Source organism: Lolium rigidum, chromosome 7 (assembly GCF_022539505.1).
Source record: "Lolium rigidum isolate FL_2022 chromosome 7, APGP_CSIRO_Lrig_0.1, whole genome shotgun sequence".
NCBI classification, from domain to species: domain Eukaryota; kingdom Viridiplantae; phylum Streptophyta; class Magnoliopsida; order Poales; family Poaceae; genus Lolium; species Lolium rigidum.
Genome location: NC_061514.1, coordinates 243,616,290 through 243,631,602, shown reverse-complemented (window position 1 = coordinate 243,631,602; position 15,313 = coordinate 243,616,290).

Below are 15,313 nucleotides of genomic sequence, written 5' to 3'. Positions count from 1 at the left end.
CATCGAGGCTCGGGGATGTACCGGTAGCTATGTGGTTAATCTCTCTCCTATGTACTTCAATACAATAATCTCATGAGCTGCCTTACATGATTGAGATTCATATGATGATGCTTGTAATCTAGATGTCATTATGCTAGTCAAGTGGGTTTTACTTATGTGATCTCCGGAGACTCCTTGTCCCACGTGTGTAAAGGTGACAGTGTGTGCACCGTGTGGGTCTCTTAGGCTATATTTCACAGTAATACTTATTCACCGTTATGAATGGCATAGTGAAGTGCTTATTTATATCCCTTTATGATTGCAATGTGTTTTGTATCACAATTTATCCGTGTGCTACTCTAGTGATGTTATTAAAGTAGTTTATTCCTCCCGCACGGTGTAATGGTGACAAGTGTGTGCATCGTGTAGTACTTGGCGTAGGCTATGATTGTGATCTCTTGTAGATTATGAAGTTAACTATTGCTATGATAGTATTGATGTGATCTATTCCTCCTTTCGTAGTGTGAAGGTGACAGTGTGCATGCTATGTTAGTACTTGGTTTGGTTATGTTGATCTGTCGTGCACTCTAAGGTTATTTAAATATGAACATTGAATATTGTGGAGCTTGTTAACTCCGGCATTGAGGGTTCGTGTAATCCTACACAGTTCGTGGTGTTCATCATCCAACAAGAGGGTGTAGAGTCTAGCATCTATCTATTTATTCTGTTATGTGATCAATGTTGAGAGTGTCCACTAGTGAAAGTATGATCCCTAGGCCTTGTTCCTAAATATTGCTATCGCTGCTTGTTTACTCGTTTTACTCGCATCCGTACTTCCCGCAATATTACCACCATCAACCGCACGCCGACAAGCACTTTTCTCGGCGCCGTTACTACTGCTCATATATATTCATACCACCTGTATTTCACTATCTCTTCGCCGAACTAGTGCACCTATTAGGTGTGTTGGGGACACAAGAGACTTCTTGCTTTGTGGTTGCAGGGTTGCATGAGAGGGATATCTTTGACCTCTTCCTCCCCGAGTTCGATAAACCTTGGGTGATCCACTTAAGGGAAACTTGCTCGCTGTTCTACAAACCTCTGCTCTTGGAGGCCCAACACTGTCTACAAGAATAGAAGCACCCGTAGACATCAAGCACTTTTCCGGCGCCGTTGCCGGGAGGAAAGGTAAAAGGCTCTCATACTCCGGTCCCGTGTAAAGTACTTTTCTCGGCGCCGTTGTGTGTGTGCTCGAAGCTATTTCCTTTAGATCCTGCAATTGCATCTTTTTGTTTCTTGTTTACACTAGTTTGGCATAATGGACAACAATGAGCTTCTTATTCTATTTCCTGACTTAAAACATGGATTGTTTGATGCGAAAATTAAAAAACCTATGGAATCTTATTTGCATGCTGGTAGTAATATTAGTATGAACGCTTTGAACACCATTGTTGATAATGATATAGAAAGTTCTAAGCTTGGGGAAGCTGGTTCTGATGAGCATGATCTTTTTAGTCCCCCAAGCATTGAGGAGAAAATTTACTTTGATGATACTTTGCCTCCTATTTATGATGATTATAATGATAGTAGTCTTTTAGTACCGCCTTGTTATGGAGGATAAATTTGATTATGATTATAATATGCCTCCTATATTTGATGATGAGAATAATAATGATAGCTACTTTGTTGAATTTGCTCCTACTACAATTAATAAGAATAACTATGCTTATGTTGGGAGTAGTAATAATTTTATGCATGAGACTCATGATAAGAATGCTTTATGTGATAGTTATATTGTTGAGTTTGCTCATGATGCTACTGAAAGTTATTATGAGAGAGGAAAATATGGTTGTAGAAATTTTCATGTTACTAAAATGCCTCTCTATGTGCTGAAATTTTTGAAGCTACACTTGTTCTATCTTCCTATGCTTGTTACTTTGCTCCTCATGAACTTGTTTATTTACAAGATTCCTTTTCATAGGAATCATGTTAGGCTTAAATGTGTTTTGGATTTGCTTCTTGATGCTCTCTTTTGCTTCAAATACTATCTCTTGCGAGTGCATCATTAAAACTGCCGAGCCCATCTTAATGGCTATAAAGAAAGAACTTCTTGGGAGATAACCCATGTGTTTATTTTGCTACAGTACTTTTATTTTGTATTTGAGTCTTGGAAGTTGTTACTACTGTAGCAACCTCTCCTTATCTTAGTTTTATTGCATTGTTGTGCCAAGTAAAGTCTTTGATAGTAAGGTTCATACTAGATTTGGATTATCGCGTAGAAACAGATTTCTTGCTGTCACGAATCTGGGCCTAATTCTCTGTAGGTAACTCAGAAAATTATGCCAATTTACGTGCGTGATCCTCAGATATGTACGCAACTTTCATTCAATTTGAGCATTTTCATCTGAGCAAGTCTGGTGCCTCTTTAAAATTCGTCTTTACGGACTGTTTTGTTTTGACAGATTCTGCCTTTTATTTCGCATTGCTTCTTTTGCTATGTTGGATGGATTTCTTTGTTCCATTGACTTCCAGTAGCTTTGGGCAATGTCCAGAAGTGTTAAGAATGATTGTGTCACCTCTGAACATGTGAATTTTTATTATGCACTAACCCTCTAATGAGTTGTTTTGAGTTTGGTGTGGAGGAAGTTTTCAAGGATCAAGAGAGGAGGATGATACAATGTGATCAAGAAGAGTGAAAAGCCTAAGCTTGGGGATGCCCCGGTGGTTCATCCCTGCATATTTCAAGAAGACTCAAGCATCTAAGCTTGGGGATGCCCAAGGCATCCCCTTCTTCATCGACAAATTATCAGGTTCCTCCCTTGAAACTATATTTTTATTCGGTCACATCTTATGTACTTTACTTGGAGCGTCTGTGTGCTTTTGTTTTTGTTTTTTTTTTGAATAAATGCTTGTGTGGGAGAGAGACACGCTCTGCTGGTTCATATGAAGACATGTGTTCTTAGCTTTTATTTTTCATGGCGAAGGTTGAAACTGCTTCGTTAATTGTTATATGGTTGGAAACGGAAAATGCTACATGTAGTAATTGGTAAAATGTCTTGGATAATGTGATACTTGGCAATTGTTGTGCTCATGTTTAAGCTCTTGCATCATATACTTTGCACCCATTAATGAAGAAATACATAGAGCTTGCTAAAATTTGGTTTGCATATTTGGTCTCTCTAAAGTCTAGATAATTTCTAGTATTGAGTTTTGAACAACAAGGAAGACGGTGTAGAGTCTTATAATGTTTACAATATGTCTTTTATGTGAGTTTTGCTGCACCGGTTCATCCTTGTGTTTGTTTCAAATAACCTTGCTAGCCTAAGCCTTATATCGAGAGGGAATACTTCTCATGCATCCAAAATCCTTGAGCCAACCACTATGCCATTTGTGTCCACCATACCTACCTACTACATGGTATTTCTCCGCCATTCCAAAGTAAATTGCTTGAGTGCTACCTTTAAAATTTCCATTCTTTACCTTTGCAATATATAGCTCATGGGACAAATAGCTTAAAAACTATTGTGGTATTGAATATGTACTTATGCACTTTATCTCTTATTAAGTTCCTTGTTGTGCGCTAACCATGTTTTCTGGGGACGCCATCAACTACTCTTTGTTGAATATCATGTGAGTTGCTATGCATGTCCGTCTTGTCTGAAGTAAGGGAGATCTACCACTTTAATGGTTAGAGCATGCATATTGTTAGAGAAGACCATTGGGCCGCTAACTAAAGCCATGAACCATGGTGGAAGTTTCAGTTTTGGACATATATCCTCAATCTCATATGAGAACACTAATTGTTGCTACATGCTTATGCATTAAAGAGGAGTCCATTATCCGTTGTCTATGTTGTCCCGGTATGGATGTCTAAGTTGAGAATAATCAAAAGCGAGAAATCCAAAATGCGAGCTTTCTCCTTAGACCTTTGTACAAGGTGGCATGGAGGTACCCCTTTGTGACACTTGGTTAAAACATGTGTATTGCGATGATCCCGGTAGTCCAAGCTAATTAGGACAAGGTGCGGGCACTATTAGTATACTATGCATGAGGCTTGCAACTTGTAAGATATAATTTACATGATACATATGCTTTATTACTACCTTTGACTAAATTGTTTCTTGTTTTCAAAATAAAAGCTCTAGCACAAATATAGCAATCGATGCTTTCCTCTTTGAAGGACCATTCTTTTTACTTTTATGTTGAGTCAGTTCACCTATCTCTCTCCACCTCAAGAAGCAAACACTTGTGTGAACTGTGCATTGATTCTTACATACTTGCATATTGCACTTGTTATATTACTCTATGTTAACAATATCCATGAGATATACATGTTATAAGTTGAAAGCAACCGCTGAAACTTAATCTTCTTTTGTGTTGCTTCAATACCTTTACTTTGATTTATTGCTTTATGAGTTAACTCTTATGCAAGACTTATTGATGCTTGTCTTGAAGTGCTATTCATGAAAAGTCTTTGTTTTATGATTCATTTGTTTACTCATGTCATTACCATTGTTTTGATCGCTGCATTCATTACATATGCTTACAATAGTATGATCAAGGTTACGATGGCATGTCACTCCGTAAATTATCTTTGTTATCGTTTACCTGCTCGGGACGAGCATAAACTAAGCTTGGGGATGCTGATACGTCTCCGACGTATCGATAATTTCTTATGTTCCATGCCACATTATTGATGATATCTACATGTTTTATACATACTTTATGTCATATTTATGCGTTTTCCGGAACTAACCTATTGACGAGATGCCGAAGGGCCGCTTCTCGTTTTTCGCTGTTTTTGGTTCCGAAATCCTAGTAAGGAAATATTCTCGGAATCGGACGAAATCAACGCCCAGCATCCTATTTTTCCACGAAGCTTCCAGAACACCCGAGAGCCGCCAGAGGAGGGCCCTGTGGGCCCCAGACGACAGGGTGGCGCGGCCCAGGCCTTGGCCGCGCCCCCCTAGTGTGTCTTCGCCTCGTCGATCCTCCGACTCCGCATCTTCGCCTATATAAAGGTCCCTGACCTAAAAACCCTACCACGTTCGACGAAACCAGAGAAAACCTTCCAGAGCCGCCGCCATCGCAAAGCCAAGATCTGGGGGACAGGAGTCTCTGTTCCGGCACGCCGCCGGGACGGGGAAGTGCCCCCGGAAGGCTCCTCCATCGACACCACCGCCATCTTCATCAACGCTGCTGTCTCCCATGAGGAGGGAGTAGTTCTCCATCGAGGCTCGGGGCTGTACCGGTAGCTATGTGGTTAATCTCTCTCCTATGTACTTCAATACAATAATCTCATGAGCTGCCTTACATGATTGAGATTCATATGATGATGCTTGTAATCTAGATGTCATTATGCTAGTCAAGTGGGTTTTACTTATGTGATCTCCGGAGACTCCTTGTCCCACGTGTGTAAAGGTGACAAGTGTGTGCACCGTGTGGGTCTCTTAGGCTATATTTCACAGAATACTTATTCACTCGTTATGAATGGCATAGTGAAGTGCTTATTTATATCCCTTTATGATTGCAATGTGTTTTGTATCACAATTTATCCGTGTGCTACTCTAGTGATGTTATTAAAGTAGTTTATTCCTCCCGCACGGTGTAATGGTGACGAGTGTGTGCATCGTGTAGTACTTGGCGTAGGCTATGATTGTGATCTCTTGTAGATTATGAAGTTAACTATTGCTATGATAGTATTGATGTGATCTATTCCTCCTTTCGTAGTGTGAAGGTGACGAGTGTGCATGCTATGTTAGTACTTGGTTTGGTTATGTTGATCTGTCGTGCACTCTAAGGTTATTTAAATATGAACATTGAATATTGTGGAGCTTGTTAACTCCGGCATTGAGGGTTTGTGTAATCCTACACGCTTAGTGGTGTTCATCATCCAACAAGAGGGTGTAGAGTCTAGAATCTATCTATTTATTCCGTTATGTGATCAATGTTGAGAGTGTCCACTAGTGAAAGTATGATCCCTAGGCCTTGTTCCTAAATATCGCTACCGCTGCTTGTTTACTCGTTTTACCGCATCCGTACTTCCCGCAATATTACCACCATCAACCGCACGCCAGCAAGCACTTTTCTCGCGCGCCGTTACTATCGCTCATATATATTCATACCACCTGTATTTCACTATCTCTTCGCCGAACTAGTGCACCTATTAGGTGTGTTGGGGACACAAGAGACTTCTTGCTTTGTGGTTGCAGGGGTTGCATGAGAGGGATATCTTTGACCTCTTCCTCCCCGAGTTCGATAAACCTTGGGTGATCCACTTAAGGGAAACTTGCTGATGTTCTACAAACCTCTGCTCTTGGAGGCCCAACACTGTCTACAAGAATAGAAGCACCCGTAGACATCAGTGCGCGATTCTCTGATAATCATGAAACATGCAAAATAGATGAAATAACATAAGTATCATCTCTAAATATGAAAAGATATCAATGAATAACAGTAAATTATGATATAAAATAGTGATGCAAAATGGACGTATCAGTGTGCGCTGCATAACATCAAGCTTTTTCTGGCGCCATCGCCTGGGAACTGAAGAAAAGTTACACCACAAAGATTGCTAACTCCCACGGCAATAGCTTTTTCTGGCGCCGTTGCCTGGGATAAAGAGGATTTCTGCAAGGGGAGCCTCTCATCTCCAATCTCTTTACTTTGTTATTTTTTTGCTTAGTTTATTTTACTTTGTCTTGTTTGCTTCTTTTAGATGATCTTCTATACAAAGATAGGTAGATTCTTTCGTTTTTACAATTTTCTGAACTTTTATTTCCCTTTATAATACCTAGTATATTTTTAGGTCAAAACCTCGAAAGTTAACATAAGTAGATGGTGAACCCTCCCAAACTTCAAATACAGAGATAGATAGATTGTTTCGTATAATTTTTAGCGTGAAAAGTAATGGCTACAAGAAATCGGTGATGGTTTATCATTTTTAGCGTGAAAAGTAATGGCTACAAGAAATCGGTGACGGCTTATCATTTTTTGCGTGAAAAGTTATACCTAAAAGAAATCGGTGATGGTTTATCATTTTTTGCGTGAAAAGTAATGTCTACAACAAATCGGTGATGGTTTATCATTTTTTGCGTGAAAAGTAATGGCTACTCCCTCCATACCGGCTTATAAGCACATTTCGTGATTTGAGAAGAACTTTGACCATTAATTTGGTCAACAAAATATGAAATATATATCACAAACATTATATTCGTTGGAAACTTCTTTTGCATATGAATCCAATGGTATAATTTTTTAGGCATATAAATTATATTGGTTTGACAAAATTAATGATCAAAGTTTTTTTGCGCCAAAAGTTTATCAATTTTGGCGCCGTTCCTGAGCCCCCTTGCCGGCGACGATGCCGACGACTACTACTATGGCTACGACGCCGGGTACCGCCGCGGCAGCTGCGGCGTGACCGGAAAGAGCGCCAAGAAGGACAAGGGCATCTTCTCCTGCCTCCCCTGCTTCACCCCGATCTGTAATTGCTTCTCCCCTCTTTCTTCTTGCCCGACAAGGGTTTCATGGCTGCTAATCTGCGCCTCTTTCTTGGTTTCTTGCCAACCAGCGCCCGGAGCGGTTGACCCAGCGGCCCAAAATTTGCCATACATGATGCCATACATGTAACAACAAGGAATATCTAAAAACTGTCAAAAACTTTTGCCGAACCGTATAGCTCTATCAAAAAAACCTCACCATGGTGCCAGTAAATTTTTTAGTTACAAACTTTCGTATTTTACCTAACCTTCAATAGGAAACTTGTTTCAAATTCATTTTTGCGTACAAGAAACAAATCCCACCTTGATTCGAGCACCACAACCTCCAAACGATGTCGATGCCGATATCGGCATGGTCAGAACGGCTATGCTCGCCGCCACTGCTAGGTCACCATCGGGATGCACCCTCAATCCCGCCCCCTCATTCGATCACTGACACACCAGAGATACCGCCGAAACCAATGCTGAACGTGCATGCTGATGCCATTGCCGAACATGCACGCTGCTGTGGGCACGACCACGCCGCCCCTCTATGCTGGACGCCATAGACCACCGCGAGGTCTCTCCCTTCGCCACCACACTCCCCTAGCACCCATCTATAAACGCCACAAAGGAGAGACACTAGTTATCTCTACATTGCTCGCGTTCGTGTCCGACACCGTCAGTCAAAGTGTTGAGGTAGTCGTCGATGTCCTCGACCATTTCTTATGTTCTTTGCATGGTTAAATGCGTCTAGTTCATATCTATCTAATGCGTCTGGTCTCGCCTCATGCAGTTCTTTGTGGACGTCAATCTCATCTCGGCACCCCGCAGGCCATCTCCTCTGTGCCATCGCTATAGAGCTCCGTTTAAAAATCTAATCATACTCGTGTATTGCCCCTTGTGTCAGCATCATGACCCCACTTGTCATTCGATATACCGAAGCCCCACTCGTCCGCGTTTTGGTCAGGGATACGGCGATTCTTACGGTCAAACAAATATGGATGGTCTGACGTGTCTTTGCGGGCTCTACGTGGCCCCACTAGTCAGTAGATAACGGTCAAAGTTGTTGACCCGTCGGGCAAACGACCGTTCCAGCACTTCTGCGGGTTTCAGACAAGGGCTTGGGCAAAACTGAGGAAAAACTAAGAGGCTGGGGAAAACTAAGCATAACTGAGGACCCAAGGGCACAGAAATAGAAATCCCTAGAGAGAAAGTAAGATTTGGGGAAGTTGCTGTCCTGAAAACAGATTCTGTGTTGTCACCATAAAAATTCGTATGAACAGCCAGAGCGGAATTTTGAGCTGCCAATTTTTCTGCATATGCCCCAGGTTATTATATAACTTTTGTTAGTTGACCACTTTTCAAAATGAGCAACAGAAAATTTTCGGAAAAATTGATCGTTACCTACTATTCTGCTTTGCCAGATTTCTATCACCATTTGCATTTGCCGCTTGATCTATTTCTTATTTTTTGAGTTCTTTTGAGAGATGGAGCTTTTCAAAGAAATTGCTACAGTATATAAAAGTTTTACTGGATGTTTTATTTATGTTAGAACTGAATGCAAGTGGATTTATTTATTTGGATTGTACTAACGCTGCTAATAGAGAATTGTGTGAAGTTTTGTATGAAGGAAGTTTTCAAGTGTAGGGAGAGAAGAATGATGTGATGAGATGAAGAATGGACAAAAGCTCAAGCTTGGGGATGCCAGGACAGGGAATTGCCCCCGGAGCCATCTCCATCGAATCCACCGCCATCTCCATCGCCGTTGCTGACTCCCATGATGAGGACTGAGTAGTTCTTCCTCGGGGCTGAGGGCTCTACCTATAGCTATGTGGTTTATCTCTCTCTCCCATGGTGTGATCTTTATGTGACCATGAGCTTTGTAATCTAGATGTCGTTATGCTATTCATAGAATACTTGTTCACTGAATTATGATTTGAGTTGGATGTCTCTATGAAATTGTGGTGTGTTAGTACCTCCTATGAATGCTCAAAGTTACGGAGTGGGGTGTTCATTAGTACTTGTTAATACATCTTTAAGGTTTGCTTTTGCTCCCTACACGGTGAATTAGTGTTCGTTATCCAACCAGAGAGTAGTTCAGAGTAGCATAGTGAAGTGCTTATATTTATATTCCTTTATGATATCATTGTTGAGAGTGATCACTAGTGAAAGTATGATCCCTAGGCCTTGTTTCCAAACATCGAATCACTGTTTCTTTACTGTTTTACTGCATGTTTACTTGCTGCCACATTTATTTTAGATTGTTATTACCACTCATATTCTTCCACATCACTTGCATTTTACGATCTCTTCACCGAACTAGTGCACCTATACACCTGACAAGTGTATTGGGTGCGTTGGGGACACAAGAGACTTCTTGTATCGTAATTGCAGGGTTGCTTGAGAGAGGGATACCTTTGACCTCTACCTCCCTGAGTTCGATAAACCTTGGGTGATCCACTTAAGGGAAACTTGCTGCTATTCTACAAACCACTACTAGGATTTTGCTTACCGCCGGCGCACAGAATTGGGCTACCGCCGGTGTTTTCGTGTTCGCCGGCGATCACCTCGCCGGTGGTAAGTGGTTACCGCCGGCACCTTTCGTTTCGCCAGCGGTAACATGCCATTATCCCCGGCGTTTTCATGTATTCGCCGGCGGTATTTGCTACCGCTGGCACATGCCGATTTGCCAGCGCTAATTTAAACTACCCCCAGCGCACAGCCCAGTTCGCCAGCGATAAGTTTGTATAGATTAAAAAAAAAAACCCGCAGGTCCACACATTCACGGAAAGGCCAAGTTGTCTTTTTTATTTTATTTAAACAGAACAGGTACTATACTACAACGCATAGACCAACAGTATGTTTAGAAAACACAAAGACTGCTACGTCGTCCTTCTCAGCTCGCCAGCGACGTCGCCTTCTCGTCGCCAGCTCCGTCTCAGCGCGCCGAAGACGTTGCCCGTCTCAGCTCGCCAACGACATCGTCTACTAGTGGGCACCTCCAGCATGGCACGTCCGGCTCAGCACCTAGCCAACACCTCCGGCACGGCACCTAGCCGGCAGGTCCTGCATCTCGCTGTGATTCTCCTCTTCTCCCGCATGGCACGGCCTAGATCATCGCTTCCGCTCTTCTCCTCTAGCCCTGCAAATGTAATGTTATTAAAATATATAAATAATATTTAGCATTACATGGATAAACACATGAAAATGATCTATAGTGGCCTATATTGTTTCCAAATATGCTCAATCAAATCATGGATAAACACATAAACTAAACATGTGGAGAAGCACCAACAAAGTGCAAATTCTCCATATTTGGGTGTCCTTCAAGATTGTGGATAGGCAGAGATCGGAAATTATAAGGATGCATTGGCGGCAACTGCCCAAAACTTAGCAAGCCATCGGTTGCAGGAGTATACATTGGCCTCCTATTACAAATAGCAGAATTCACGAGCATATTACAACTCTGCTGGAATGGAGTACAGTACATATCATAAAGATTGGACAAAAATCACTTGGTCAACATCTGACAATAAGATAACAGCAAGCCTTGCATTTGTTTTTCAATTACGACCAGCTACCTAATCTATTGGAGGCTGCATTTTTTAAGTACTCCATAGCTAATAAGTTTGTAATTGAGAAATACTCATTCTTTCTAAAGATTAAATCAAGACAACGTCTAGTCCTAAATTATCTTACACAAAAAAAGTACTCATTAGGAGTGCTTTTTAATCCATTGATATCTCAGTTTTGCTAGACGCAGTACTGCTAGTGTAGCTAGTTTCAGATTTGGGCAAAGTGAATCAGGCTATGGCTAGCTGAACTTTACTTGTACCATCGGGTATACATGCAATTATCAAGTGCTGCAAACTGGAATAAAATACGTAGTGGCGGCCGGGCTGGGGCCATCTCCTTGCGAGCACTACATTTCGCCATGGTTCTTTGGGAAATATCGGACGCGGAGGGCCAGATCTGGGCCGAGGGGAGTGGGAGGAGGGCGGACGGGGTTACCTCCAAGGTGGTGACGGTGTCGAGGTCGGCGCCAGCGGTGGCGGGGCAGCCGATGTGGCTGGCCTCCTGGTAGAAGCGGAAGACGAGCTCCGGGGGCTGGTGGAGGATGTTGTACTATTGCATCACGAAGGCGTTGCCGACCTGGAAGGAGAAGAGGGAGGAGGTGAGGGAGACCGTACGTACGGCGCGCGCGGGGCGGCGTGGGTCGAGTCAGCGCAGATCGGCAGGTTGGGGACGGACGGATCGGGAGGGAGAGAGTGGGGTGGCTTACCACTTGCGCGAAACCTCACCTGCGTCGCCGCCTGCGCGGCCTCATCGGCGTTGGTGGCCCCCAGTCGGGAGCGCGTCTGGCCGTAATTAAGCAGCGGCGCGTGGAGCGGCCGCGTCGGTGCCCGCGGGAGCAGGCGAGGGACGCGGCGCATGGCCGTCGTGGGGAGTCACGGGCGGGCAAAGGCGGGGGCGCGAGGGCGGCAGCGGTGCGGAGGAGAGCAGCCATGCGGGCGGGCAGGCGGGGGAAGGGGATAGATGGAGGAGGTGTGTGATGGGTGGGTCGTGGGTGGTAGGTGGGGATGGAAGGGGATAAGTGCGTGCGAAATACCCCCAGCGAGTTTCAACTGGAAATGCCGGCGGTAAATTCGGCCCAACTCACTCACACCGGCCAAGTTTACCTCCGGCGGAAATAAAACCCTTCTTGCCGGTGGAATTAAAGTTATCCCTGGCGTTTTCGGGCCAAATCGCCGGCGGTAATGGGAGACCCATCTGGGTGCTCTCGGCCCAACTTACCCCCGGCTGTTTCAGCCCCAACTCGCCGGCGGTAAGGGGACTATCCCCGGCAACCCCAAACCAACTCGCCGGCGGTAACTTACTGCCGGCATCTTCGAACCGAGCGTGCCGGCGGTAAGAAGTGCGGCTATAAGCTAATTCCTAGTAGTGAACCTCTGCACTTGGAGGCCCAACACTGTCTACACGAATAGAAGCGTGCGTAGACATCAAGGACACCCTTCGTGAAGGGTGCTAACCCAGAAAACCCAGACGTGGCAGTGTCTCCGGCAAAGGAAGTGATGGTCATCGCTTCGATGTGAACCAAGCCTTACCTGGAATGCCTAATAGATCAGAAGCTGTCGGAGGACGAGGTTCTCACGCGACAGATCATTAGGCGAGCAAGGTCCTATACAGTAATTGATGGACAACTCTACGCAAGAGAAGCGCAAACAGAATCTTCCAAAAGTGTGTTTCAAATGAAGAGGGGATTGCAATTCTTAGAGAGATTCACCTTACTGATTTGGGCATCCTGCCGCTCCCAGGTCACTCGTTGCAAAAGCCTTCCAGCATGGATTCTTCTGGCTAACAACAAAAGCTGATGCTGAGAAAGTAGTCGGAACATGCCGTGGCTGCCAGTACGACCCTACACAGCCAAATGTACCATCTCAAGAGCTGAACACTATCCCTGTCACTCGGCCGTTCGCGATCTAGGGACTTGATATGGTCGGAAAATTTTAAAAACAATCCTCTGGCAGTTTTGAGTACCTCTTGGTCGGAGTTGATAAGTTCAGCAAGTAGATCGAGGCCAAGCCATTTAGAAAAGATAATAGTGCTACGACACTAAAATTTGTTTGCAGCCTCGTGGTGAGATTCGGCATCCCACATAGCATCATCACAAATAATGGCACAAACTTCGCGCTGGGAGAATTGAAGGAGTACTGCCATGACCTTGGGATCCGGCTTGACCTTGCCTCTGTGTCAGATCCACAGTCCAATCGACAGGTTGAGCGGGCCAATGGCCTCATACTAGCTGGACTCAAACCTCGCCTTGAAGAACCGATGCGACGAGCAGCCGGAGCCTAGGCTGAGGAGTTAGATGTTGTTTTGTGGAGTTTACGAACAACCCCTAACAGATCAACTGGTTTTACGTCTTTCTTCCTAGTATACGGATCTGAAGCAGTGTTACCCTCCGACATCATCCACGATTCTCCGCGAGTTTCCGGCTACAACAAAGAAAATGAAGATGAGTCTCGACAGCTATCTGTGGACTTGCTCTAAGAGGCTCGTAATTTAGCAGACTAGCACTACACCATCTACCAGCAGAAGCTGTGTCGCTATCATAGCCTTCGCGTTCGGAATCGCTCGTTTAAAGAAGGTGATCTGGTCCTCCGTCTCCGGCAGGTTAAAGAGCATAAGTTGAAATCTCCATGGGAAGGACCCTTCGTCGTCAACAAAGTACTGCATAACGTATCTTACTACCTTGTCGATATTCGTGAGTTGAAGGATAGAAATAGAAACTTCCTCCGAAAAATAAAGAGGGAGGATCCAGGTGATGTCTACGGCGAGATAGATTGTCCCTGGAATATCGCACAGCTACGTCCTTTCCACACTTAGCAACAACCCCATCGATGGCCACGATCGAAGAGATCGATCGATCCCGGCCCCCAAATTCGAGGGGCCCCCGAATTTCTGCAACCCAATAGTGTTTTCTATGCTCTTTGCTTGTTCGGCCTAGGCCCAGAAGGCCACGATCGATCAATTGCGTAAAAAAAGGCAGTAGCGAGCCGGTCAAGTTCCTGTTCCCGATCGATATCATTTCGTCTTCGCTCGTTCTCCGCGTCGCGCCAGCGTGGGTGTGCTGGTCTGATCCGATCGGACCGATCCGATTAGGTTTACCAGGCCCTGAGATTCACGCCTAAGGACTGACTCAAGATCGAACTTCCTAAAGCCTGAAGGTAAGATCGCTGCCTTAACTCGATCTACCTAGTCAAGTAGTCAACAACTAGCGCCTTACTTTGTTAATTTAATAATTTTTTAAACATGACAAATCATGAGAAGAACAAAGTGTCAATTCGGTGTTGAAAAGAAGAGGAAAAAAGGAAGATTAGATGCAGCAACTCAGTCTCAAAAGTTGCTGAAATCCTACATGGGTTCTACTATGACACATGAAAAAAACTAAGTGTATTGGGGACAATAGCATTTGAGAATAATATATTGGAGAAGATTATTTTAAAGATATATGATTAAAGATTTTATTTCATGAAATACCAGACGGATGATGCTTTTCGGTAGAACACAAGGTTTGTTTATTACTTTATGTGCTATATTTACTCATTCAGAGTGAATATTTGATATATTTTTGAGAATTTCATGGAATAGCACATGTTGAACTTATATAATTAAGTAAACATATACATTTTTTCTAGTGATTGAACTTGAACCCAAAAAAACTGGCTACATTTTCTAAGTCGCACCGGGGCCCCCAAATCCTGGAGACGGGGCTGCTTAGCAATTACCACATTACATACCTTGTAATAGTTATGATATATGATCGATGAAATAAAGCATATGGTTCACTCTTTGAGTCTTTTACCTCCTTTGATTGTTCATTTTAGATCAGGTATGTTTTTCGACTGAAACCGCAGAGCTGGATGTTTCTGCCTAGACGTGTATAAAAGTTACGATTGTTTCTAGAAACCGTCCAGAAGGACGTAAGCTTAAGTTTTCTGGGATATGTGTTTTCTGTTGCGAACTTATGAATTCCTAGTAGTGATTTCTAGCACCTAAAGCTAGGGGGCTTGTTTCCGCGGTTTTTGATGGACTGCCATTAGGCTTCATCGCCGTCGGCGAGTTTTTTTCGGCTAAAGGTCTTCCGGCTCGTGGAAGATCAAGTAAGTAAGCCGGAGAAACGCAGAAACCAGCACTTCCTTCAAACATAAACACACATATATAAAGCGGTAGAAGGATAAGTTTTTTCGGCCCAATACATAGGATGCGAGTTCTTTCCTAGATACTTTGAATAGTTTAAAGTATTTAGCTTACAGACCCACTCTGACGAAGTTAACAAACGCATGGTA